The sequence below is a fragment of the Triturus cristatus genome, chromosome 7 (genome assembly GCF_964204655.1).
Source record: "Triturus cristatus chromosome 7, aTriCri1.1, whole genome shotgun sequence".
NCBI classification, from domain to species: Eukaryota; Metazoa; Chordata; class Amphibia; order Caudata; family Salamandridae; genus Triturus; species Triturus cristatus.
Window position 1 is genome coordinate 237877754 of NC_140590.1, and position 24936 is coordinate 237902689.

General features: G+C 47.0%; 1 protein-coding gene across 2 annotated transcripts in view; it reads left to right on the top strand.

Moving 5' to 3' along the window:
* The window catches only part of LOC146809300 (cytochrome c oxidase subunit 6B1-like), a 165012-nt gene that overhangs the window by 27995 nt on the left and 112081 nt on the right, over positions 1-24936 (top strand). Inside the window, exon 2 of one of the 2 annotated variants that reach the window (XM_085616111.1) lies at positions 20474-20615. The exons of the other annotated variant lie outside the window; for it this stretch is intronic. The gene's annotated coding sequence lies outside the window, so the exon portion shown is untranslated. The remainder of the gene's footprint in view (positions 1-20473; positions 20616-24936) is intronic. 2 annotated transcript variants of the gene reach the window in all.

Genomic DNA, 24936 nt, shown 5'->3' on the forward strand with positions numbered 1-24936 from the left:
TGCGCGCCACAACCTCAAAGGGACCGGTCCACTTATCCTGGAGCGTACAAGGCTCCACGGGGCCAAGACCCACACCTTCTGTCCAGGCTGAAGCTCTACCAGAGTGGCATCTGGTCGTACCACCGCTTCATCTCCTCCTGGCTGGCTTCCAGATTTGCCTCAGCAAGTTGCCTGAAACGCCCAGTCTGATTCCTGAAGGCCAGCATGTAGCTATATACATTCTGGGGAGGTTTCCTGGGAGATTGCTCCCAGCCTTCCTTGACCAGACTTAGAGGTCCTCTCACTGGGTGGCCATACAGGAGCTCAAAGGGGCTGAATCCTAGAGACTTCTGTGGCACCTCACGATAAGCAAAGAGAAGGCATGGTAAGAGGACGTCCCACTTACTCCTCATGGGTTCTTCCAGACCCATTATCATGCCTTTGAGGGTACGGTTGAATCTCTCAACCAACCCATTTCCTTGGGGGTGGTAAGGTGTGGTAAACTTGTAGGTTACACCACACTCTTGCCAAAGGGATTTCATATACTTGGATATGAAATTGGTACCCCGGTCAGACACCACCTCAGGAGGGAATCCCACTCTGGAGAAAATTCCCATCAGTGCACGTCCCACCACGGGGGCCGTCACTGTCCTCAGAGGGATGGCTTCCGGGTACCCGGTGGCATGGTCCACCAGGACCAGGATAAACCTGTTGCCCATGGCTGTCCTGGGGTCCAGGGGCCCCACAATGTTAATCCCCACTCGCTGGAATGGGGTACTGACCACAAGGAATGGCTGGAGAGGAGCCTTCTGCTTCCTCCCACTCTTTCCACTTGCCTGGCAAGTCTGACAGGTCCTGCTGTGAGTGTCTGAACTCCTGCGCATTTTAGGCCAATAAAAGTGGGTGACAAGCCTTTCAAAGGTCTTGTCCTGCCCCAAATGTCCTGCCAATGGCACATCGTGAGCCAGCCCCAGTAGGAAGGCTCTGAAGTCCTGGGCTACCACCAGCACACGGGCTGACCCAGGCTCAGCAACCTTAGGCTCTGTATATAGGAGGTCGTTCTCCCAGTAAATGAAATGTGACCCAGACTGATCACCTGTGGCCTGGTCTGCAGCCTGCTGCTGCATACCCACAAGAGAAGGGCATTTTTTCTGCACCTTACAAAAGTCCTCCCTGGAGGGCCCTCCTTCTTGCTGCCAATGGGTCAGCTCAGGCAGGTCCCCCAGTTCAGCTATCTCTTCCCCGGTAGGCTCCAGGGCATCCCCCTCAAGGTCTGCTTCCTCCTGGGCCGTGGGAACTTCAGGGGCTGGTTTCCCGCGCCCCCTACATCTTCTCTCTAAGGCCGGTCCCTGGGCCTCCCTCTCAGGCTCCAGGACCTCTTGAGCACCTCGACTTGCTGCCATGGACCATGTGGTGACACACGCCCAATCCGGCATACCCAACATCTCCAGGTGAGCACTCCGCTCCACCTTAGCCCAAGGTGAGCTCTCCAAATCGTTTCCTAACAGACAGTCTACAGGCATGGCGGGCCTCACAGCTACCTGAAGAGTACCAGAGACCCCCCCCCCCCACTCAAAGGGAACCTGAGCCACCTTGCAGTGACTCTCTGTGTTGTCAGCGGCAACAACTGGATAGAATGCTCCTGGGACAACCTGCTCTTAAGACACCAGGTGACACTTGACAGCTGTCACACTGGCTCCTGTATCTCTCAGAGCTTCAACCCTACGGCCATTGATGGTCACCCACTGCCTGTATTTCTTAGAGTTATCAGGCAGCTGGGTTTGGGGGACCATCTCACAGTCTCCTAATGAGATAAGGGACATCTCTGCGGAATCCCACCCACCTTGGACTGCCATCTCCTCCCCCAAGGCTACACTAGCCATCTGCCGGGGTGGAGCACCAGTGGGTGCTGGTTTACCATACAAAGGACACTTCAAATCAGAGGCAAAATGCCCCATGTTACCACACTTGTAACATTTTATGGGCCCCTTTTGAACAGGTGGACCTGTCGGGGCCCCGGTCGGTTTCTGGGGTGGGGAGGCTGAGAACCTTTCCCTTGGTTCCCTTGGGGATTACTTTGGGGCCTTCTTGGGAACTCCCTCTGGTTACCCCTGTCCCCCCCACTCTTCTGCTGGGGACCCTGCCCACCTTTGGCGGAGTCTCCCACTGGACCCTTGTGGACCCTGGTACTGACCCAGCGGTCCGCCTACTCAGCAAGCTTTCTAGGGTTAGTCAGCCTACTATCAATCAGGTGCTGGCGTAGCTCAGGAAAACAATTACTGGACAAGTGCTCCCATGCCATTAAATCAAGAAGCCCTTGAAAATCATCAACCTTGCTACCCTTCACCCAACCATCCAGTGCCCTGCAAATAAAAGTTACATACTCAACATACGTACTGTTTGGAATCTTTGTGCAACCCCTGAACATTTGCCTATACAACTCAGGGGTTAACCCATACCTAGTCATCAAAGCTTCCTTCATATGGGGATAAGAATTATAAACATCTGAAGGTAAGTCTAGCAGTGTGTCCCGCCCCTCACTAAGGAACCGTCCCCACAACCCCGCTCCCCAATCCTTCTCAGGGACCCGGTGGGAAGACATGGCTACTTCATAGGCTTTGAACCACTGCCCTATGTCATCATTCTTAAAAAATTCTTTCACCACATCCTTTGGTATGTACACCCTTGATTCTACCTGCACGGACGGTGTGCTGCCACCAGAGGGAGTAGACTCTAAACTCTTAGCCTTTAGATCTAATTCCCTCAACCTCATTTCATGCTCCATTTGGATTTTTCTTTCTTCCAGAGCCAGCTTTTTGCTTTCCAGCTCCAGTTGCCCATTCAATTTAAGTTTTGCCATCTCCATTTCATGCATCCTGGTTTCTTTCCTATCTGCCAACTCTTCTGGCGACAGGCCGCTGCCAAAGCTATGGACGCTTTCTGCTGGTTCAATTATTACCGCATCCTCGGTTGACCTTGACTCAATCCAGGCCCTCAGCGCCTTGAGTAGATCTGCCTTGACCTTGCATCCAGCATGGGGAACTTTGAACTTTTTGCAGAAGCCCTTCAGCTAAGCCTTGGTGTCGCTCTCTAGTCTCTCTTCTTCCCATTCTACTTCTTCGCTTTCGGAGTCTACAGATGGCGCTTTCTAAATAATGACTGAACCAGGCATGATTCTTCAAAAATGGATTTTTCCTTGGCAACCAAAAATCGAAAAAGTATGTGGCTACGTTATGGGTCTGAACTCACTAAGTGGCGTTCACCTAATCACTGTACATGAATCACAATTGCAAATTAAGAATCCTCACCGCTGACCACCAATGTTAGAATCGGGGTCTCTGGTTGGCACAGGGAGAGACTTGTGTCAAGCAGGAATCCTCTCCTCTAGTCAGGGTAAGGGGTTACACTCCCAACACAACCCCTGCTCACCCTCTAGGTAGCTTGGCGCGAGCAGACAAGGCTTATCTCAGGGCGTAATGGTTAAGCATTTGTGACCACATACAGTAAATCAATGATATCCCCAGAAATGGACTCCACACTGGGTTTATCAAAAATAATTGTTTTTATATAATAAGACTTAGCACAAGACCCAATAATGATAAAAAGGCCCACAATACTATTGGTAATAAGCAGTTCTTTGATGCAAGCGTAATGTTAAAGTTCTGTGCGGTTCGTTCCTCGTCGTACAGTTCGTACGGGGATGAGAGATGCTTAGGAACGGGTCTCACAAGCGCTGCAGATGCTCCGGTGCGAAGTGTACAGCCTGCGGGGCTTACGAACGGGGCTCACAAACGCTGCAGACGCTCCGGTGCGAAGCGTACACCTTGCGGTGCTTACGTACACAGAACCTTATCATTGAAAGTTCGTCACGGACGATGCGGTGAATCCCAGCGCGTTGTACGTTGCGATGTCGTCCTGTTACGGTGCGTGCTATGGCTCGTAGGGGGCCTTAGTCACGATGTTCGAGGGGACGGTGCGTAGGTACGGTGCTCTGGCTGTTCGTTGCGGCGTACGAGCTGTACCTTGAGAGAGGCGCCTTTTCCTAAAGCGCGGTGCGAAGCAGGCAGTACACACCGATGGTGAGCGACGTACCAACCACTCCACGCGCCGCAGCCTGCCCACAACAGGGGTAGGGGGGCACGCTTGAGCAGTACGATGCTGAGAGGGGAAATCAAAGTGCGGCACGAAGTCCTTCCTTCTCGGTGCGAGCTATGGCTCGTAGGGGGGCCTTAGTCGCGTTGTTTGGGCCGGACAGCTGGGCACAGGCTTTCTAGTGTACGCGCCGATCTAGGAGGCGCACACTTCTCTCTGCTTCGGTTTCACGGTGAGAACGGCGGTTCTCGGCGGCGGCTCTCGAGGGGGGTGAAGTCCACTGGTCCTGGGACTTCGTTTAGGGGGCAAGCTCGGTCACAAGCCATTGGAGATCTTAAAAGCACAAGTTGAAATAAAGTTTCTCAGCAATCTTTCTCCTCTCCTTCAGCAGCAAGGCAACCACTGCAGGCCAATCCCCCAGGTCAGGGACAGTACTCCTCCTTACAGCTTTCCCGGTTCCTTCTCCTCAGGCAGAGGTTCGTCTTGTTAGCAGGATCTAATTTCTTGGGAGCAGGGTCCCAATACTTATAGTGCAATTCTTTTGTTCTTGCAGGCCAGGGGTCCTTTGCCCAGTTCAACCCAGTTCTGGAGTACTTTGTTTACCGGACTCTGGCTTCTCCTTTCAGTGTGCAGCTGTCACACTCCACAGGAGGTGGAGCCAGCATTGTGGTGGCAGAGCACAGCCCTATTCAGAGTGCAGGTGTACTCCTCCCACCCATCTATATGTAATCTCTCTATTCACCACCGGGCTGCCCCAGCCTGTCTCCTGGAATTCCCCAGCCCTGTCACTCACAGAAACCAGACAGCAGATACACATCATAGCTGAGGCGGGCTGAAATGGTTAGGCAAGCAAATACCAGCTTTCTAAAAGTGGTATTTGCAAACACAGAATATTAAAATAAACTTTACTAAAAGATGTATTTTATTATTCTGAGTTCAGGCATACTAAACTCGAATTTCTACCATGTTCCCTGGGTCTGTTAGGATCATAGAATGTAACAATTCTAACAGCCCATTCTGGCCTATGAGAACAGGTAGCCTTGCAATAGTGAAACACGAAAATGGCTGTAATTCACTATTAGGACATGCCACACACATCAGGGCTTGTCCTACCTTATGCTTACAATGCACCCTGCCCTTGGGCCTACCATAGGGGTGACTCACATGAAGTAAAGGGAAGGTTTAGGGACTGGCAAGTGGGTGCACTTGCCCAGTCAGCATGATATTACAGACTGCACGCAGGTTCTGCAATGGCAGATCTTAGACACATTTTACAAGGCTACTTCTGTGGGTGACACAACCAGTGCTGCAAGCCCACCAGCAGCATTCATATTTACACGCCCTGGGCACTCCTGGTGCACTTTACTGGGGTCTGACAGTAAGCCAAATAGGCCAATCATGGAGTCCAACCAACATATACATTTTATATAGGGAGCACTTGCACTGTGGCAGTGGTTGGCAGTGGCACAGTGCTCTGAGCTGCCAACACCAGCAAAACACATGAGGCACAGCAACAGAAAAGTGGAAGGGAGACTCACGCCAATGTGCCAGTTCTAACAGCACCCCTCTCAACACCAATCTCATCAGGGGATGGAGCCAGAGAGCATTAATACTACTGGGTATTGCCAACGCTAGCATTAATGCAGAAAGATGAAGAGTCGTTTTGACTAAAATAAATCCAAAACTAAGTGACATGGCGGATAAAGAACCCTCGCAAAACCCAAAAGGTTTACTCTTTGGAGAAGAACTCATTAAATCCTTGGGGAAATATGTCTCCACTTTCACCGCACTGGACAAGGCACAACAAGATATCCGCAGAGTATTCAATCCTAACCTTTTTGGGCGGGCCGGAAGACGGGGCCTCTCCTCCGGCCGCTTCAATCAAAGGCCATTTCCAAGATCTAGTGGTTTCGGAAGAGGGTATCAGCAGTACAACGTGCCTCAATTCTACCCCCAGAGAGGTAGAGGCCAACGCAAGAGAGGATTTAGCTCCCATGGAACCTCCATCTCAAACAAACCTGCAAGTGAGTACTCTCTCCTCTCTCCCTTCTCCTTCTTTCCCCAAAAAGTGGGTGGCAGACCCAAATACTCCCTTCACAATTGGAGATTGATCACTCAAGATCCTTGGGCCTTAAACACTGTCAATGGGGTAACGATAGACTCTACTCTCGTACCTTTACAAACCTCTTTCCCGAGAGACATGCCTCTCTCTCCAGAGCAACAAAAAATAATAGAGGAGGAGATCTCCTCTATGCTTCAGAAAGGAGCCATAATAGAGATCCCATTACAAACCTTAAGATTTATAAGCACACTCTTTCTTGTAAAAAAGAAAGTCAAAGGTTGGAGACCTGTCATAAACTTAAGAGAACTAAACAAATATTTGGTTTACAGACATTTCAAGATGGAGGGCATCCATCTCTTGAGGGATTTACTTTTAGAGGGAGACTTAGCTAGTCAAATTGGACCTAATGAATGCTTACTTCACCATTCCTTAGGCCGAATCCCACCAACCTTTTCTTCAATTTGTCTGGAAAAATCGTCTTTACCAATATCAGGCTCTCCCCTTCGGACTCTCCTCTGCCCCTTGGTGCTTCACCGAGGTCATGAGAGCTGTTGCCTCATCTAAAAAAATAAGGGGCATTTGTTTAATCATTGGCTGTTCGTTGCGGCGTACGAGCCGTACCTTGAGAGAGGCGCCTTTTCCTAAAGCGCGGTGCGAAGCAGGCAGTACACACCGATGGTGAGCGACGTACCAACCACTCCACGCGCCGCAGCCTGCCCACAACAGGGGTAGGGGGGCACGCTTGAGCAGTACGATGCTGAGAGGGGAAATCAAAGTGCGGCACGAAGTCCTTCCTTCTCGGTGCGAGCTATGGCTCGTAGGGGGGCCTTAGTCGCGTTGTTTGGGCCGGACAGCTGGGCACAGGCTTTCTAGTGTACGCGCCGATCTAGGAGGCGCACACTTCTCTCTGCTTCGGTTTCACGGTGAGAACGGCGGTTCTCGGCGGCGGCTCTCAAGGGGGGTGAAGTCCACTGGTCCTGGGACTTCGTTTAGGGGGCAAGCTCGGTCACAAGCCATTGGAGATCTTAAAAGCACAAGTTGAAATAAAGTTTCTCAGCAATCTTTCTCCTCTCCTTCAGCAGCAAGGCAACCACTGCAGGCCAATCCCCCAGGTCAGGGACAGTACTCCTCCTTACAGCTTTCCCGGTTCCTTCTCCTCAGGCAGAGGTTCGTCTTGTTAGCAGGATCTAATTTCTTGGGAGCAGGGTCCCAATACTTATAGTGCAATTCTTTTGTTCTTGCAGGCCAGGGGTCCTTTGCCCAGTTCAACCCAGTTCTGGAGTACTTTGTTTACCGGACTCTGGCTTCTCCTTTCAGTGTGCAGCTGTCACACTCCACAGGAGGTGGAGCCAGCATTGTGGTGGCAGAGCACAGCCCTATTCAGAGTGCAGGTGTACTCCTCCCACCCATCTATATGTAATCTCTCTATTCACCACCGGGCTGCCCCAGCCTGTCTCCTGGAATTCCCCAGCCCTGTCACTCACAGAAACCAGACAGCAGATACACATCATAGCTGAGGCGGGCTGAAATGGTTAGGCAAGCAAATACCAGCTTTCTAAAAGTGGTATTTGCAAACACAGAATATTAAAATAAACTTTACTAAAAGATGTATTTTATTATTCTGAGTTCAGGCATACTAAACTCGAATTTCTACCATGTTCCCTGGGTCTGTTAGGATCATAGAATGTAACAATTCTAACAGCCCATTCTGGCCTATGAGAACAGGTAGCCTTGCAATAGTGAAACACGAAAATGGCTGTAATTCACTATTAGGACATGCCACACACATCAGGGCTTGTCCTACCTTATGCTTACAATGCACCCTGCCCTTGGGCCTACCATAGGGGTGACTCACATGAAGTAAAGGGAAGGTTTAGGGACTGGCAAGTGGGTGCACTTGCCCAGTCAGCATGATATTACAGACTGCACGCAGGTTCTGCAATGGCAGATCTTAGACACATTTTACAAGGCTACTTCTGTGGGTGACACAACCAGTGCTGCAAGCCCACCAGCAGCATTCATATTTACACGCCCTGGGCACTCCTGGTGCACTTTACTGGGGTCTGACAGTAAGCCAAATAGGCCAATCATGGAGTCCAACCAACATATACATTTTATATAGGGAGCACTTGCACTGTGGCAGTGGTTGGCAGTGGCACAGTGCTCTGAGCTGCCAACACCAGCAAAACACATGAGGCACAGCAACAGAAAAGTGGAAGGGAGACTCACGCCAATGTGCCAGTTCTAACAGCACCCCTCTCAACACCAATCTCATCAGGGGATGGAGCCAGAGAGCATTAATACTACTGGGTATTGCCAACGCTAGCATTAATGCAGAAAGATGAAGAGTCGTTTTGACTAAAATAAATCCAAAACTAAGTGACATGGCGGATAAAGAACCCTCGCAAAACCCAAAAGGTTTACTCTTTGGAGAAGAACTCATTAAATCCTTGGGGAAATATGTCTCCACTTTCACCGCACTGGACAAGGCACAACAAGATATCCGCAGAGTATTCAATCCTAACCTTTTTGGGCGGGCCGGAAGACGGGGCCTCTCCTCCGGCCGCTTCAATCAAAGGCCATTTCCAAGATCTAGTGGTTTCGGAAGAGGGTATCAGCAGTACAACGTGCCTCAATTCTACCCCCAGAGAGGTAGAGGCCAACGCAAGAGAGGATTTAGCTCCCATGGAACCTCCATCTCAAACAAACCTGCAAGTGAGTACTCTCTCCTCTCTCCCTTCTCCTTCTTTCCCCAAAAAGTGGGTGGCAGACCCAAATACTCCCTTCACAATTGGAGATTGATCACTCAAGATCCTTGGGCCTTAAACACTGTCAATGGGGTAACGATAGACTCTACTCTCGTACCTTTACAAACCTCTTTCCCGAGAGACATGCCTCTCTCTCCAGAGCAACAAAAAATAATAGAGGAGGAGATCTCCTCTATGCTTCAGAAAGGAGCCATAATAGAGATCCCATTACAAACCTTAAGATTTATAAGCACACTCTTTCTTGTAAAAAAGAAAGTCAAAGGTTGGAGACCTGTCATAAACTTAAGAGAACTAAACAAATATTTGGTTTACAGACATTTCAAGATGGAGGGCATCCATCTCTTGAGGGATTTACTTTTAGAGGGAGACTTAGCTAGTCAAATTGGACCTAATGAATGCTTACTTCACCATTCCTTAGGCCGAATCCCACCAACCTTTTCTTCAATTTGTCTGGAAAAATCGTCTTTACCAATATCAGGCTCTCCCCTTCGGACTCTCCTCTGCCCCTTGGTGCTTCACCGAGGTCATGAGAGCTGTTGCCTCATCTAAAAAAATAAGGGGCATTTGTTTAATCATTGGCTGTTCGTTGCGGCGTACGAGCCGTACCTTGAGAGAGGCGCCTTTTCCTAAAGCGCGGTGCGAAGCAGGCAGTACACACCGATGGTGAGCGACGTACCAACCACTCCACGCGCCGCAGCCTGCCCACAACAGGGGTAGGGGGGCACGCTTGAGCAGTACGATGCTGAGAGGGGAAATCAAAGTGCGGCACGAAGTCCTTCCTTCTCGGTGCGAGCTATGGCTCGTAGGGGGGCCTTAGTCGCGTTGTTTGGGCCGGACAGCTGGGCACAGGCTTTCTAGTGTACGCGCCGATCTAGGAGGCGCACACTTCTCTCTGCTTCGGTTTCACGGTGAGAACGGCGGTTCTCGGCGGCGGCTCTCAAGGGGGGTGAAGTCCACTGGTCCTGGGACTTCGTTTAGGGGGCAAGCTCGGTCACAAGCCATTGGAGATCTTAAAAGCACAAGTTGAAATAAAGTTTCTCAGCAATCTTTCTCCTCTCCTTCAGCAGCAAGGCAACCACTGCAGGCCAATCCCCCAGGTCAGGGACAGTACTCCTCCTTACAGCTTTCCCGGTTCCTTCTCCTCAGGCAGAGGTTCGTCTTGTTAGCAGGATCTAATTTCTTGGGAGCAGGGTCCCAATACTTATAGTGCAATTCTTTTGTTCTTGCAGGCCAGGGGTCCTTTGCCCAGTTCAACCCAGTTCTGGAGTACTTTGTTTACCGGACTCTGGCTTCTCCTTTCAGTGTGCAGCTGTCACACTCCACAGGAGGTGGAGCCAGCATTGTGGTGGCAGAGCACAGCCCTATTCAGAGTGCAGGTGTACTCCTCCCACCCATCTATATGTAATCTCTCTATTCACCACCGGGCTGCCCCAGCCTGTCTCCTGGAATTCCCCAGCCCTGTCACTCACAGAAACCAGACAGCAGATACACATCATAGCTGAGGCGGGCTGAAATGGTTAGGCAAGCAAATACCAGCTTTCTAAAAGTGGTATTTGCAAACACAGAATATTAAAATAAACTTTACTAAAAGATGTATTTTATTATTCTGAGTTCAGGCATACTAAACTCGAATTTCTACCATGTTCCCTGGGTCTGTTAGGATCATAGAATGTAACAATTCTAACAGCCCATTCTGGCCTATGAGAACAGGTAGCCTTGCAATAGTGAAACACGAAAATGGCTGTAATTCACTATTAGGACATGCCACACACATCAGGGCTTGTCCTACCTTATGCTTACAATGCACCCTGCCCTTGGGCCTACCATAGGGGTGACTCACATGAAGTAAAGGGAAGGTTTAGGGACTGGCAAGTGGGTGCACTTGCCCAGTCAGCATGATATTACAGACTGCACGCAGGTTCTGCAATGGCAGATCTTAGACACATTTTACAAGGCTACTTCTGTGGGTGACACAACCAGTGCTGCAAGCCCACCAGCAGCATTCATATTTACACGCCCTGGGCACTCCTGGTGCACTTTACTGGGGTCTGACAGTAAACCAAATAGGCCAATCATGGAGTCCAACCAACATATACATTTTATATAGGGAGCACTTGCACTGTGGCAGTGGTTGGCAGTGGCACAGTGCTCTGAGCTGCCAACACCAGCAAAACACATGAGGCACAGCAACAGAAAAGTGGAAGGGAGACTCACGCCAATGTGCCAGTTCTAACAGCACCCCTCTCAACACCAATCTCATCAGGGGATGGAGCCAGAGAGCATTAATACTACTGGGTATTGCCAACGCTAGCATTAATGCAGAAAGATGAAGAGTCGTTTTGACTAAAATAAATCCAAAACTAAGTGACATGGCGGATAAAGAACCCTCGCAAAACCCAAAAGGTTTACTCTTTGGAGAAGAACTCATTAAATCCTTGGGGAAATATGTCTCCACTTTCACCGCACTGGACAAGGCACAACAAGATATCCGCAGAGTATTCAATCCTAACCTTTTTGGGCGGGCCGGAAGACGGGGCCTCTCCTCCGGCCGCTTCAATCAAAGGCCATTTCCAAGATCTAGTGGTTTCGGAAGAGGGTATCAGCAGTACAACGTGCCTCAATTCTACCCCCAGAGAGGTAGAGGCCAACGCAAGAGAGGATTTAGCTCCCATGGAACCTCCATCTCAAACAAACCTGCAAGTGAGTACTCTCTCCTCTCTCCCTTCTCCTTCTTTCCCCAAAAAGTGGGTGGCAGACCCAAATACTCCCTTCACAATTGGAGATTGATCACTCAAGATCCTTGGGCCTTAAACACTGTCAATGGGGTAACGATAGACTCTACTCTCGTACCTTTACAAACCTCTTTCCCGAGAGACATGCCTCTCTCTCCAGAGCAACAAAAAATAATAGAGGAGGAGATCTCCTCTATGCTTCAGAAAGGAGCCATAATAGAGATCCCATTACAAACCTTAAGATTTATAAGCACACTCTTTCTTGTAAAAAAGAAAGTCAAAGGTTGGAGACCTGTCATAAACTTAAGAGAACTAAACAAATATTTGGTTTACAGACATTTCAAGATGGAGGGCATCCATCTCTTGAGGGATTTACTTTTAGAGGGAGACTTAGCTAGTCAAATTGGACCTAATGAATGCTTACTTCACCATTCCTTAGGCCGAATCCCACCAACCTTTTCTTCAATTTGTCTGGAAAAATCGTCTTTACCAATATCAGGCTCTCCCCTTCGGACTCTCCTCTGCCCCTTGGTGCTTCACCGAGGTCATGAGAGCTGTTGCCTCATCTAAAAAAATAAGGGGCATTTGTTTAATCATTGGCTGTTCGTTGCGGCGTACGAGCCGTACCTTGAGAGAGGCGCCTTTTCCTAAAGCGCGGTGCGAAGCAGGCAGTACACACCGATGGTGAGCGACGTACCAACCACTCCACGCGCCGCAGCCTGCCCACAACAGGGGTAGGGGGGCACGCTTGAGCAGTACGATGCTGAGAGGGGAAATCAAAGTGCGGCACGAAGTCCTTCCTTCTCGGTGCGAGCTATGGCTCGTAGGGGGGCCTTAGTCGCGTTGTTTGGGCCGGACAGCTGGGCACAGGCTTTCTAGTGTACGCGCCGATCTAGGAGGCGCACACTTCTCTCTGCTTCGGTTTCACGGTGAGAACGGCGGTTCTCGGCGGCGGCTCTCAAGGGGGGTGAAGTCCACTGGTCCTGGGACTTCGTTTAGGGGGCAAGCTCGGTCACAAGCCATTGGAGATCTTAAAAGCACAAGTTGAAATAAAGTTTCTCAGCAATCTTTCTCCTCTCCTTCAGCAGCAAGGCAACCACTGCAGGCCAATCCCCCAGGTCAGGGACAGTACTCCTCCTTACAGCTTTCCCGGTTCCTTCTCCTCAGGCAGAGGTTCGTCTTGTTAGCAGGATCTAATTTCTTGGGAGCAGGGTCCCAATACTTATAGTGCAATTCTTTTGTTCTTGCAGGCCAGGGGTCCTTTGCCCAGTTCAACCCAGTTCTGGAGTACTTTGTTTACCGGACTCTGGCTTCTCCTTTCAGTGTGCAGCTGTCACACTCCACAGGAGGTGGAGCCAGCATTGTGGTGGCAGAGCACAGCCCTATTCAGAGTGCAGGTGTACTCCTCCCACCCATCTATATGTAATCTCTCTATTCACCACCGGGCTGCCCCAGCCTGTCTCCTGGAATTCCCCAGCCCTGTCACTCACAGAAACCAGACAGCAGATACACATCATAGCTGAGGCGGGCTGAAATGGTTAGGCAAGCAAATACCAGCTTTCTAAAAGTGGTATTTGCAAACACAGAATATTAAAATAAACTTTACTAAAAGATGTATTTTATTATTCTGAGTTCAGGCATACTAAACTCGAATTTCTACCATGTTCCCTGGGTCTGTTAGGATCATAGAATGTAACAATTCTAACAGCCCATTCTGGCCTATGAGAACAGGTAGCCTTGCAATAGTGAAACACGAAAATGGCTGTAATTCACTATTAGGACATGCCACACACATCAGGGCTTGTCCTACCTTATGCTTACAATGCACCCTGCCCTTGGGCCTACCATAGGGGTGACTCACATGAAGTAAAGGGAAGGTTTAGGGACTGGCAAGTGGGTGCACTTGCCCAGTCAGCATGATATTACAGACTGCACGCAGGTTCTGCAATGGCAGATCTTAGACACATTTTACAAGGCTACTTCTGTGGGTGACACAACCAGTGCTGCAAGCCCACCAGCAGCATTCATATTTACACGCCCTGGGCACTCCTGGTGCACTTTACTGGGGTCTGACAGTAAACCAAATAGGCCAATCATGGAGTCCAACCAACATATACATTTTATATAGGGAGCACTTGCACTGTGGCAGTGGTTGGCAGTGGCACAGTGCTCTGAGCTGCCAACACCAGCAAAACACATGAGGCACAGCAACAGAAAAGTGGAAGGGAGACTCACGCCAATGTGCCAGTTCTAACAGCACCCCTCTCAACACCAATCTCATCAGGGGATGGAGCCAGAGAGCATTAATACTACTGGGTATTGCCAACGCTAGCATTAATGCAGAAAGATGAAGAGTCGTTTTGACTAAAATAAATCCAAAACTAAGTGACATGGCGGATAAAGAACCCTCGCAAAACCCAAAAGGTTTACTCTTTGGAGAAGAACTCATTAAATCCTTGGGGAAATATGTCTCCACTTTCACCGCACTGGACAAGGCACAACAAGATATCCGCAGAGTATTCAATCCTAACCTTTTTGGGCGGGCCGGAAGACGGGGCCTCTCCTCCGGCCGCTTCAATCAAAGGCCATTTCCAAGATCTAGTGGTTTCGGAAGAGGGTATCAGCAGTACAACGTGCCTCAATTCTACCCCCAGAGAGGTAGAGGCCAACGCAAGAGAGGATTTAGCTCCCATGGAACCTCCATCTCAAACAAACCTGCAAGTGAGTACTCTCTCCTCTCTCCCTTCTCCTTCTTTCCCCAAAAAGTGGGTGGCAGACCCAAATACTCCCTTCACAATTGGAGATTGATCACTCAAGATCCTTGGGCCTTAAACACTGTCAATGGGGTAACGATAGACTCTACTCTCGTACCTTTACAAACCTCTTTCCCGAGAGACATGCCTCTCTCTCCAGAGCAACAAAAAATAATAGAGGAGGAGATCTCCTCTATGCTTCAGAAAGGAGCCATAATAGAGATCCCATTACAAACCTTAAGATTTATAAGCACACTCTTTCTTGTAAAAAAGAAAGTCAAAGGTTGGAGACCTGTCATAAACTTAAGAGAACTAAACAAATATTTGGTTTACAGACATTTCAAGATGGAGGGCATCCATCTCTTGAGGGATTTACTTTTAGAGGGAGACTTAGCTAGTCAAATTGGACCTAATGAATGCTTACTTCACCATTCCTTAGGCCGAATCCCACCAACCTTTTCTTCAATTTGTCTGGAAAAATCGTCTTTACCAATATCAGGCTCTCCCCTTCGGACTCTCCTCTGCCCCTTGGTGCTTCACCGAGGTCATGAGAGCTGTTGCCTCATCTAAAAAAATAAGGGGCATTTGTTTAATCATTGGCTGTTCGTTGCGGCGTACGAGCCGTACCTTGAGAGAGGCGCCTTTTCCTAAAGCGCGGTGCGAAGCAGGCAGTACACACCGATGGTGAGCGACGTACCAACCACTCCACGCGCCGCAGCCTGCCCACAACAGGGGTAGGGGGGCACGCTTGAGCAGTACGATGCTGAGAGGGGAAATCAAAGTGCGGCACGAAGTCCTTCCTTCTCGGTGCGAGCTATGGCTCGTAGGGGGGCCTTAGTCGCGTTGTTTGGGCCGGACAGCTGGGCACAGGCTTTCTAGTGTACGCGCCGATCTAGGAGGCGCACACTTCTCTCTGCTTCGGTTTCACGGTGAGAACGGCGGTTCTCGGCGGCGGCTCTCAAGGGGGGTGAAGTCCACTGGTCCTGGGACTTCGTTTAGGGGGCAAGCTCGGTCACAAGCCATTGGAGATCTTAAAAGCACAAGTTGAAATAAAGTTTCTCAGCAATCTTTCTCCTCTCCTTCAGCAGCAAGGCAACCACTGCAGGCCAATCCCCCAGGTCAGGGACAGTACTCCTCCTTACAGCTTTCCCGGTTCCTTCTCCTCAGGCAGAGGTTCGTCTTGTTAGCAGGATCTAATTTCTTGGGAGCAGGGTCCCAATACTTATAGTGCAATTCTTTTGTTCTTGCAGGCCAGGGGTCCTTTGCCCAGTTCAACCCAGTTCTGGAGTACTTTGTTTACCGGACTCTGGCTTCTCCTTTCAGTGTGCAGCTGTCACACTCCACAGGAGGTGGAGCCAGCATTGTGGTGGCAGAGCACAGCCCTATTCAGAGTGCAGGTGTACTCCTCCCACCCATCTATATGTAATCTCTCTATTCACCACCGGGCTGCCCCAGCCTGTCTCCTGGAATTCCCCAGCCCTGTCACTCACAGAAACCAGACAGCAGATACACATCATAGCTGAGGCGGGCTGAAATGGTTAGGCAAGCAAATACCAGCTTTCTAAAAGTGGTATTTGCAAACACAGAATATTAAAATAAACTTTACTAAAAGATGTATTTTATTATTCTGAGTTCAGGCATACTAAACTCGAATTTCTACCATGTTCCCTGGGTCTGTTAGGATCATAGAATGTAACAATTCTAACAGCCCATTCTGGCCTATGAGAACAGGTAGCCTTGCAATAGTGAAACACGAAAATGGCTGTAATTCACTATTAGGACATGCCACACACATCAGGGCTTGTCCTACCTTATGCTTACAATGCACCCTGCCCTTGGGCCTACCATAGGGGTGACTCACATGAAGTAAAGGGAAGGTTTAGGGACTGGCAAGTGGGTGCACTTGCCCAGTCAGCATGATATTACAGACTGCACGCAGGTTCTGCAATGGCAGATCTTAGACACATTTTACAAGGCTACTTCTGTGGGTGACACAACCAGTGCTGCAAGCCCACCAGCAGCATTCATATTTACACGCCCTGGGCACTCCTGGTGCACTTTACTGGGGTCTGACAGTAAACCAAATAGGCCAATCATGGAGTCCAACCAACATATACATTTTATATAGGGAGCACTTGCACTGTGGCAGTGGTTGGCAGTGGCACAGTGCTCTGAGCTGCCAACACCAGCAAAACACATGAGGCACAGCAACAGAAAAGTGGAAGGGAGACTCACGCCAATGTGCCAGTTCTAACAGCACCCCTCTCAACACCAATCTCATCAGGGGATGGAGCCAGAGAGCATTAATACTACTGGGTATTGCCAACGCTAGCATTAATGCAGAAAGATGAAGAGTCGTTTTGACTAAAATAAATCCAAAACTAAGTGACATGGCGGATAAAGAACCCTCGCAAAACCCAAAAGGTTTACTCTTTGGAGAAGAACTCATTAAATCCTTGGGGAAATATGTCTCCACTTTCACCGCACTGGACAAGGCACAACAAGATATCCGCAGAGTATTCAATCCTAACCTTTTTGGGCGGGCCGGAAGACGGGGCCTCTCCTCCGGCCGCTTCAATCAAAGGCCATTTCCAAGATCTAGTGGTTTCGGAAGAGGGTATCAGCAGTACAACGTGCCTCAATTCTACCCCCAGAGAGGTAGAGGCCAACGCAAGAGAGGATTTAGCTCCCATGGAACCTCCATCTCAAACAAACCTGCAAGTGAGTACTCTCTCCTCTCTCCCTTCTCCTTCTTTCCCCAAAAAGTGGGTGGCAGACCCAAATACTCCCTTCACAATTGGAGATTGATCACTCAAGATCCTTGGGCCTTAAACACTGTCAATGGGGTAACGATAGACTCTACTCTCGTACCTTTACAAACCTCTTTCCCGAGAGACATGCCTCTCTCTCCAGAGCAACAAAAAATAATAGAGGAGGAGATCTCCTCTATGCTTCAGAAAGGAGCCATAATAGAGATCCCATTACAAACCTTAAGATTTATAAGCACACTCTTTCTTGTAAAAAAGAAAGTCAAAGGTTGGAGACCTGTCATAAACTTAAGAGAACTAAACAAATATTTGGTTTACAGACATTTCAAGATGGAGGGCATCCATCTCTTGAGGGATTTACTTTTAGAGGGAGACTTAGCTAGTCAAATTGGACCTAATGAATGCTTACTTCACCATTCCTTAGGCCGAATCCCACCAACCTTTTCTTCAATTTGTCTGGAAAAATCGTCTTTACCAATATCAGGCTCTCCCCTTCGGACTCTCCTCTGCCCCTTGGTGCTTCACCGAGGTCATGAGAGCTGTTGCCTCATCTAAAAAAATAAGGGGCATTTGTTTAATCATTTACTTAGACGACATTCTTATAATGTCTCAAGATCCTTCACAACTAGCCAAAGACCTGAAGACCGTGATGGAGCTCCTAAAAAGTTTAGGATTCATCATAAACAAAGAAAAATCAATTCTGACCCCTTCCAGATCTCTGGAGTTCCTAGGTTTCACAGTAGACACATTGAAAGGTCTCCTTTTCCTACCTTCCCCAAACAATTACCAAAATCAGGAAGGAAATAAGACACGTCCTGAAACAACAAGGCTTATCTCTGAGAGAGCTAGTGTAGTGAAGGATGAACTTGGAATCGAGGTAGTTGATCAAGTATATTTATTTTAAGTAGATGGTACAGGAAAAGAGTACATAAATTAAGTTAAAGTAAAGGAAATAATAAAGATATAATAAACCCCACCAGGAGCAGGATGGTACCAGCTCAGCCCTAACTCTCAACTGACAACCAAGAGCACTGCAGCATTCTAATACATCATCATGATGTCAACATTCTACAGGCTAGGCAGGAGACTATGGGGAAGAAAGTGTGAAGTGCCATCACTACAGCTAGCCAGACTTCTGGGTCTCCTCTCCTCCTCTAGCCAAGTCATCTTTCCCGGTCCCCTCAACTATCGGGCCCTCCAAAGGGTAAAGGCGAGAGCCCTAAGATCTGGCCTCTGGTACAGAGATCGGATCTGTCTGGATCAAGAAGCCAAATCGGAACTAGCCTGGTGGCTCGAGAACCTAGACGCGTGGAACAGAAAAGCAATCTTTGTTTTAGAATCAGATGCAAGCCTTCATGGCTGGGGAGCTTGCCTTCTCAATCAGAACACTGGTGGTATCTAGTCACAAGAGGAATCATCTCACCACATAAATTATTTAGAACAGCTGGGCTTTACGCCCTATTGAGCTTCAAACATTCTCTCCAGGGGAGGTCACTCACTCTAAAGATGGACACCATGTCAGCGCTAGCCTATATAATTCATCTGGGAGGCACCAAATCTGCGGACCTCTCGAATCTAGCAAAGAAACTTTGGATGTACTGTCTGGAACACAAGATCGCTCTGAAAGCGGAATGCCTTCCGGGGAAATCGAACATCTCTGCAGACTGGAACTCAAGATTCCTGTTAGATCACAGCGATTGGAAACTGAATGTATCCGTGTTCAGTACCCTAAACAAGATGTGGGGCCCTCTAGAGATAGACTTATTTGCGAGCAGACTAACCTTTCAACTCGAGAACTACTTCAGCTGAATGCCCGACCTTGGTGCTCTGGCAGTCAATGTCTTCCTACAATCTTCGAAAGGATCCAAGGTGTAAGCATTCCCTCCCTTTGCCATGATTCAGAGAGTTCATCAGAGAAGTGATTCCTTGTCCTAGTAACTCCCTTTTGGCCATCCCAAGCATGTTTACCCGCCACTCTAGAACTAGCTTGCAATCCCCCCCTTCTTAATTCCTACCCTAGAGAATCTTCTTGCAGACGTAGACTGAGGAGTTCACCCCCTAATTCATAACGGGAAGTTAACCCTTCTTGCCTGGAGAGTGTCAGGAGATCCAATGAAATCTCAGGACTTTCAGCAGCGGCTGCAACTCTCCTCGTAAAGTCTTGGGCCCCAGGCACTCACTACAGATATAACAACATATGGAGAATCTGGGTACGTTGGTGCCTGGAAAGGAACCTGGATTCCTTGGGAGCACCTATTGTTGACATAGTTAATTTCCTTGTTGAACAATTTGATAAAGGTCTCCGCTATAGAACTATCAATTGCTCTAGATCGGCAATTTCTGCTGGTCATGTCCTTGTCAACGATAAAAAGGTAGGTAAAAATGTCGCTGTTTGTAGAGTGATGAAAAGCATTTGTTTAAGATGACCTCCTAAACCTAAATATGAAAGTCTCTGGGATGTCAAACTAATCCTTGATCTTTTCAATAACTGGCCTGTTAATACTCTCCTAAATAGAAAAAGCCTTTCCATTAAGCTGGCTACTCTACTATGCCTAATCTCATGCAGAAGGGTCTCTGATGTCAAAGCCCTGGAGATTACAAATAGATCTTCTAACATGTTCGGAGTCAAATTTGAGATTTATAGAAAAATAAAGACTATGTCTGATTCAATCTTTTACCCACGTTTTGAATTATGTCCAAAACTTTGCATAGTGGACTGCATGAGAGAGTATGATCGCAGAATGTTTGCTCTTCGCCCTCAGGGTGTTAACCAATTACTTATATACTTTTTTAAACCCCACAAAGGCATAACCTTGACCTCTATTGCTAAATGGGTTAAGACTGTTATGAGTTTAGCAGGTATTGACTTAAAGAAATTTCAAGCTCACTCCCTTAGAGGTGCTATGGCCATTAAATCTCTCTGGTCTGGAGGTAAGTTGGGTGACATTCTTAAAGCTACTGACTGGTCAAATGCTAGCACCTTTGCACGTCATTATTGCAAGCCTATCGAACATATGTCTGATGTTGTTTTACAAAGCTACCAACATGCATAATGTAGCCTTCGTTCTTGTAATGAAATTGCGATGCTCATATTACCATAACTAGAGAATCTGGATTTCATTAAAGACACAGAGGCTGACATTATACCTCCCATCCCACCCCTCGGTGGTCTTACACTGATTTAATGCTCTTTTTATTACAGTTTAGTAATGTACTTTTTATTAACAGTACTTGTTTCATCCCTTACTTCTTCTATTAGCTCGATAAGCTTTACACATTTTTTTACATTCAAGAGATATTTACTTCTTTCTCTTTTCAGGTAATACTCCTTAACTGCCTGTCATCTGGCCTTTGGATTTACCTTCATTTTTCCTTCTCCTTCATCCTGCTCATCAGAAGATCGTTTTGAAGTTTAGAAGTTTCAAGTTTCATGAACTTATTTTCCTCCACATTTAAAAGAGGTAGATTGTTGATGGCTCATGCCTCTTTTGTGTTGCTATTGTTCTATTCTAGAACCTTTTAATATTGTGATGTATGCGGCTGCTTGGACTGCATTAAAGGAATAATGCATAATGTCAGCCTCCTTGTCTTAATGAAATCCAGATTCTCTAGTCATGGTAATATGAGAATCGCAATTCTGGGTAACAGAACCTGGTGAGAGCCAGACAAATGACCCCATCCTGGATTCCCCTGCGTGTCTAGTTTTAAAAAATGTATAGGTTTGCTAGGTTTCCCTAGGTGCCGGCAGAGCTAGGGTTCAAAATCTACAGCTAGGCACTTTGCAAAAAAAGGGTCAGTTTTCACTGTGAAAATGCGGTGTGTACACGTTGGGCCGTTTCCTGTCGCGGGCACTAAGCCAGCCAACAGAAGTGAGGTACCATTTTTCTCTATAGACTTTGGGGAATGCAGGGTGGTTGGAATTTTGTGGATCCATGCCGAATCCAGAACGTTCCACCACAGAAATGTGCCGAAAATGTTTTTTTTTTTTTTAACAGATTTTGAGGTTAGCAACGGATTCTGGGTAACAGAACCTGGTGAGAGCCAGACAAGTCACCCCATGCTGGATTCCTCTGGGTGTCTAGTTTTAAAAAAATGTATAGGTTTGCTAGGTTTCCCTAGGTGCCGGCAGAGCTAGGGTTCAAAATCTACAGCTAGGCACTTTGCAAAAAAAGGGTCTGTTTCACTGTGAAAATGTGGTGTATCCACGTTGTGTTTTGGGCTATTTCCTGTCGCGTACACTAGGCCTACCCACACAAGTGAGGTACCATTTTTCTCAAAAGACTTTGTGGAATGCGGGGTGGGTGGAATGTTGTGGATCCACGCAGATTCCAGAACTTTCCACCACAGAAATGTGGGAAACATTTTTTTTTTGGACAAGTTTGAGGTTTGCAAGGGATTCTGGGTAACATAACCTGGTGAGAGCCAGACAAGTCACCCCATCCTGGATTCCCCTAGGTGTCTAGTTTTAAAAAAATGTATAGGTTTGCTAGGTTTACCTAGGTGCCGGCAGAGCTAGGATTCAAAACCTACAGCTAGGCATTTTGCAAAAAAAGGGTCAATTTTCACTGTGAAAATGTGATGTATCCACGTTGCATTTTGGGCCGTTTCCTTTTGCGGGCACTAGGCCTACCCACACAAGTGAGGTACCATTTTTCTCGGGAGACTTAGAGTAACACAGAATTGTAGAGCAACTACTATAACCTATTGACGTTTGATGCATTTAAGTCTTCCAAATGAAAGACAATGTGTAAAAAAGAAGTCACTATAATTCACATGCTAATATGGGTACTCACAATTTCGGAAATGTGCAAATAGCTACTGTTTCTAAACTCTATATTTTGTTCCAATTTCAGAAATACATAGAAGTCTTTCATCCCAATTTTTCACTGTATATATTTTCCCAAATTAATTGCTATATACCCGGTGCATAATAAAAAACCATTGCAAGACGCTGCTAAGTTATTGGCTCTGGGTTCGTCGAGTTCGTGGTGAACCTACAAGTCCTATATATCCCCACAACTAGAAAGGTCCAGCGGATTAACTGTATATTGCTTTCACACATCTGTCATAGTTAGAAGAAGTTACAGGTGAAAACGTTGGTACAAATGGCTGTTTTTCTCAACTCATTTTCAATTCTTTCTATTTTTAACTGTTAGGTTCTATAAAGAAACCTTGAAGGATCTACACAAATGACCCCTTGCTGAATTCAGAAATATGTCTACTTTTCTAAAATGTATAGCTTTCCAAAATCCATTATTGCTTTCATACCCATTTCTACCATCAACTGGAAGAAGGTTGAAAGCACAAAAAATAGCAAAAATAGACAATGTCCCAGTAAAATGCCAAATCTGTGTAAAAAATGTTTTTCTGACAAAAGTCTGTCAGTCTCTGAAAGCTGAAAAAATTGTGATTTCAGCCCCACAAACCCTTTGTTGATACCATTTGCAGGGAAAAAAACAGACACTTTAATTTGCAGCACTTTTTCCCCCCAAAAAACCCAAATTAAGCTGTATTTGAGCTCATTTCTGGGTCCCCTCCAGGGGAATCTACAAACCCAGGGTACCTTTAGAATCACCATGATGTTGGAAGAAAAGGAGGCAAATTTGGCGTGGATACCTTATGTGGTCAACATGTTACAGAGGCCTAAGCACGAACTACGCGAAATATCAAAAAAAAGGCTAAGCGCTGGGGAGGGGGGCCTAGCAGCGAAGGAGTAAATAGACATAGTCAATAGATCTCATGTAGGCAAGGCCTTTTACCACTGTTTGTTTGTAATACAGTTACTCCTTGTTTCAAGCGAGAAACCTTAACCTTTAGTGTTGTGATCTCGGTGGTTTGGCACCTTACATCTACCACCCCGTCTATATACACATCTTAACATTATACATCACAGACACAGAGAAAAATGCCACCTCTCTTGGTTGCTGCCAGTGCCTTTTTTCATGCTTCTCTTTCTGTATTCTATCTTTTGTTCTTCTTAATACTAATCATGTCTAATGTTATGAAGAATATGCCCTGTGCTTCCCACTCAAGCAACTGATAAAAATTAGTTGTTAGTTCAATAAATGATTATTGTAGGAAATTGAAATTGGGGTACTGATTAAGGGGGGTGAAACTCTACTCAAGCAGCAACCACAATTCTTGTCAGGGTCAAACTCAAACCCAAATTAAATGGTGTTAAACACTCTAGTTGTTTCACACAAAAGCAGTCAGGCTTAACTTAGAGCAGTATGTAAAGTAAAAACAAAACTGAGGAAAAATGCCTCACCAATTTAGAAAACAAATAGAATTTCATAAAATAAAGAAATACTATCAGTAAAACCGGAGATGTGCAATTTTAAAGATTTAAGGTAAGTATAGCGCCTAAAAGCACAAAGCACCACTGGTGGTTTATCTAGTCATGTTAGACGGGGTAAAAGTTACACATTCAGGACAACTGCAATGGAGTGCGGGCCGGATACAGTGATGGTTCTTGTGTCTGGCCCGCACTCCATCACGGTTGGCCTAAACGACCCATTGAAAAAGTTTGTGGTGGAGGAGGCAGCGAGTAGCAGAGAGAGCATTGCGTATGGTTGTCGCTTTTGCGCGAGTAGTAGGCTGGGTATCTCGGACCTACATCACTTTAGTGCGAAGATCCTGTCAGCCTTTGCGGATGGTCATTGTTGGAGATTTATGTTGGTGGTCAACATGAGCTGTCAATGCTGTAGCATGAAGTGCAAGATCTTGGCGCAAACCTGCCTATTCGTGAAGAGCTCAAAATGTCATAATTTCTCCCTACCTTAAAGGAGGAGTTCAACTGGGATGCCACTTCCGATTGGTTCCGAGATATAAGACGCAACCATGGTGTTTCAAGTCTGCCCATATCTTTAAGCGGAGGACATTAAGTGCAACCAGATGCCAAGACCTCAGACTTCCTGTAGAGGATAAGCCCTGGCTTAAATTATTTGGAGAAGACCCGCAGGCATCCACAAGTTATTGCCCATGATGTACCAATAGCGAGACTATAGCAAGACCAGCCTGTGTGACCTGACATGTATCACCATATACGAGGATTTCTCACCAATTTGCCCCGGTGGCAGCATAAGAAATTCATCCAGACCATTACCAGGTTTTGACAAGATTCCCCTTACTCCACTCACCTGAAATTTGTCCAAAAGAGTGGTCCTGATTAAAGTAGCAGCTGTTTATTTCCACCGAAATGTGCGTTGACCAGTTTGCCGGGAACCCTGACAAGACAACACCAAAGCGGATGAAAACTGTGATTTACTCAGCCCGTTATCCCTGTTATTTGTGTATGCCAAAGAAATATTTGGGGTTCTCTCTTTGTAGTTTGATGTGTGAGAATTTTGAGATGGGTGAGGGTGTTTTGTTTGTGAGAGTGTTGTATGAGAGGTGCGGTTGTTTTATGTGAGGACATCTGACAGGGCTTTTTCTGTGTGTTTGAATGATCAAGAGCAGATTCATGTGTCTACTCATGCATTTTACCTGTAAATAACACTATTAGTAGATGCCATTTCTATATGATAATGAATAAATTGCTCATTATGTTCGTGGTGATATTTGTCACAGCAGACATGCTACAATGATTAAACATTTTAAAAAAGGAAAAAGATGAATACAAATTAATATATTTTTGCACATTGGAGTATGGTTAGACCGATTTGTGGGGACTGCCCAATTTGAGCCCATAGCTGGCCATTGGATAAATTGATATAGGTCTGACAGGAGCATTTGTTCATGCGATTTTTCTATGTTTTTTCCCCTCTGGCCCCTGGACCTCAA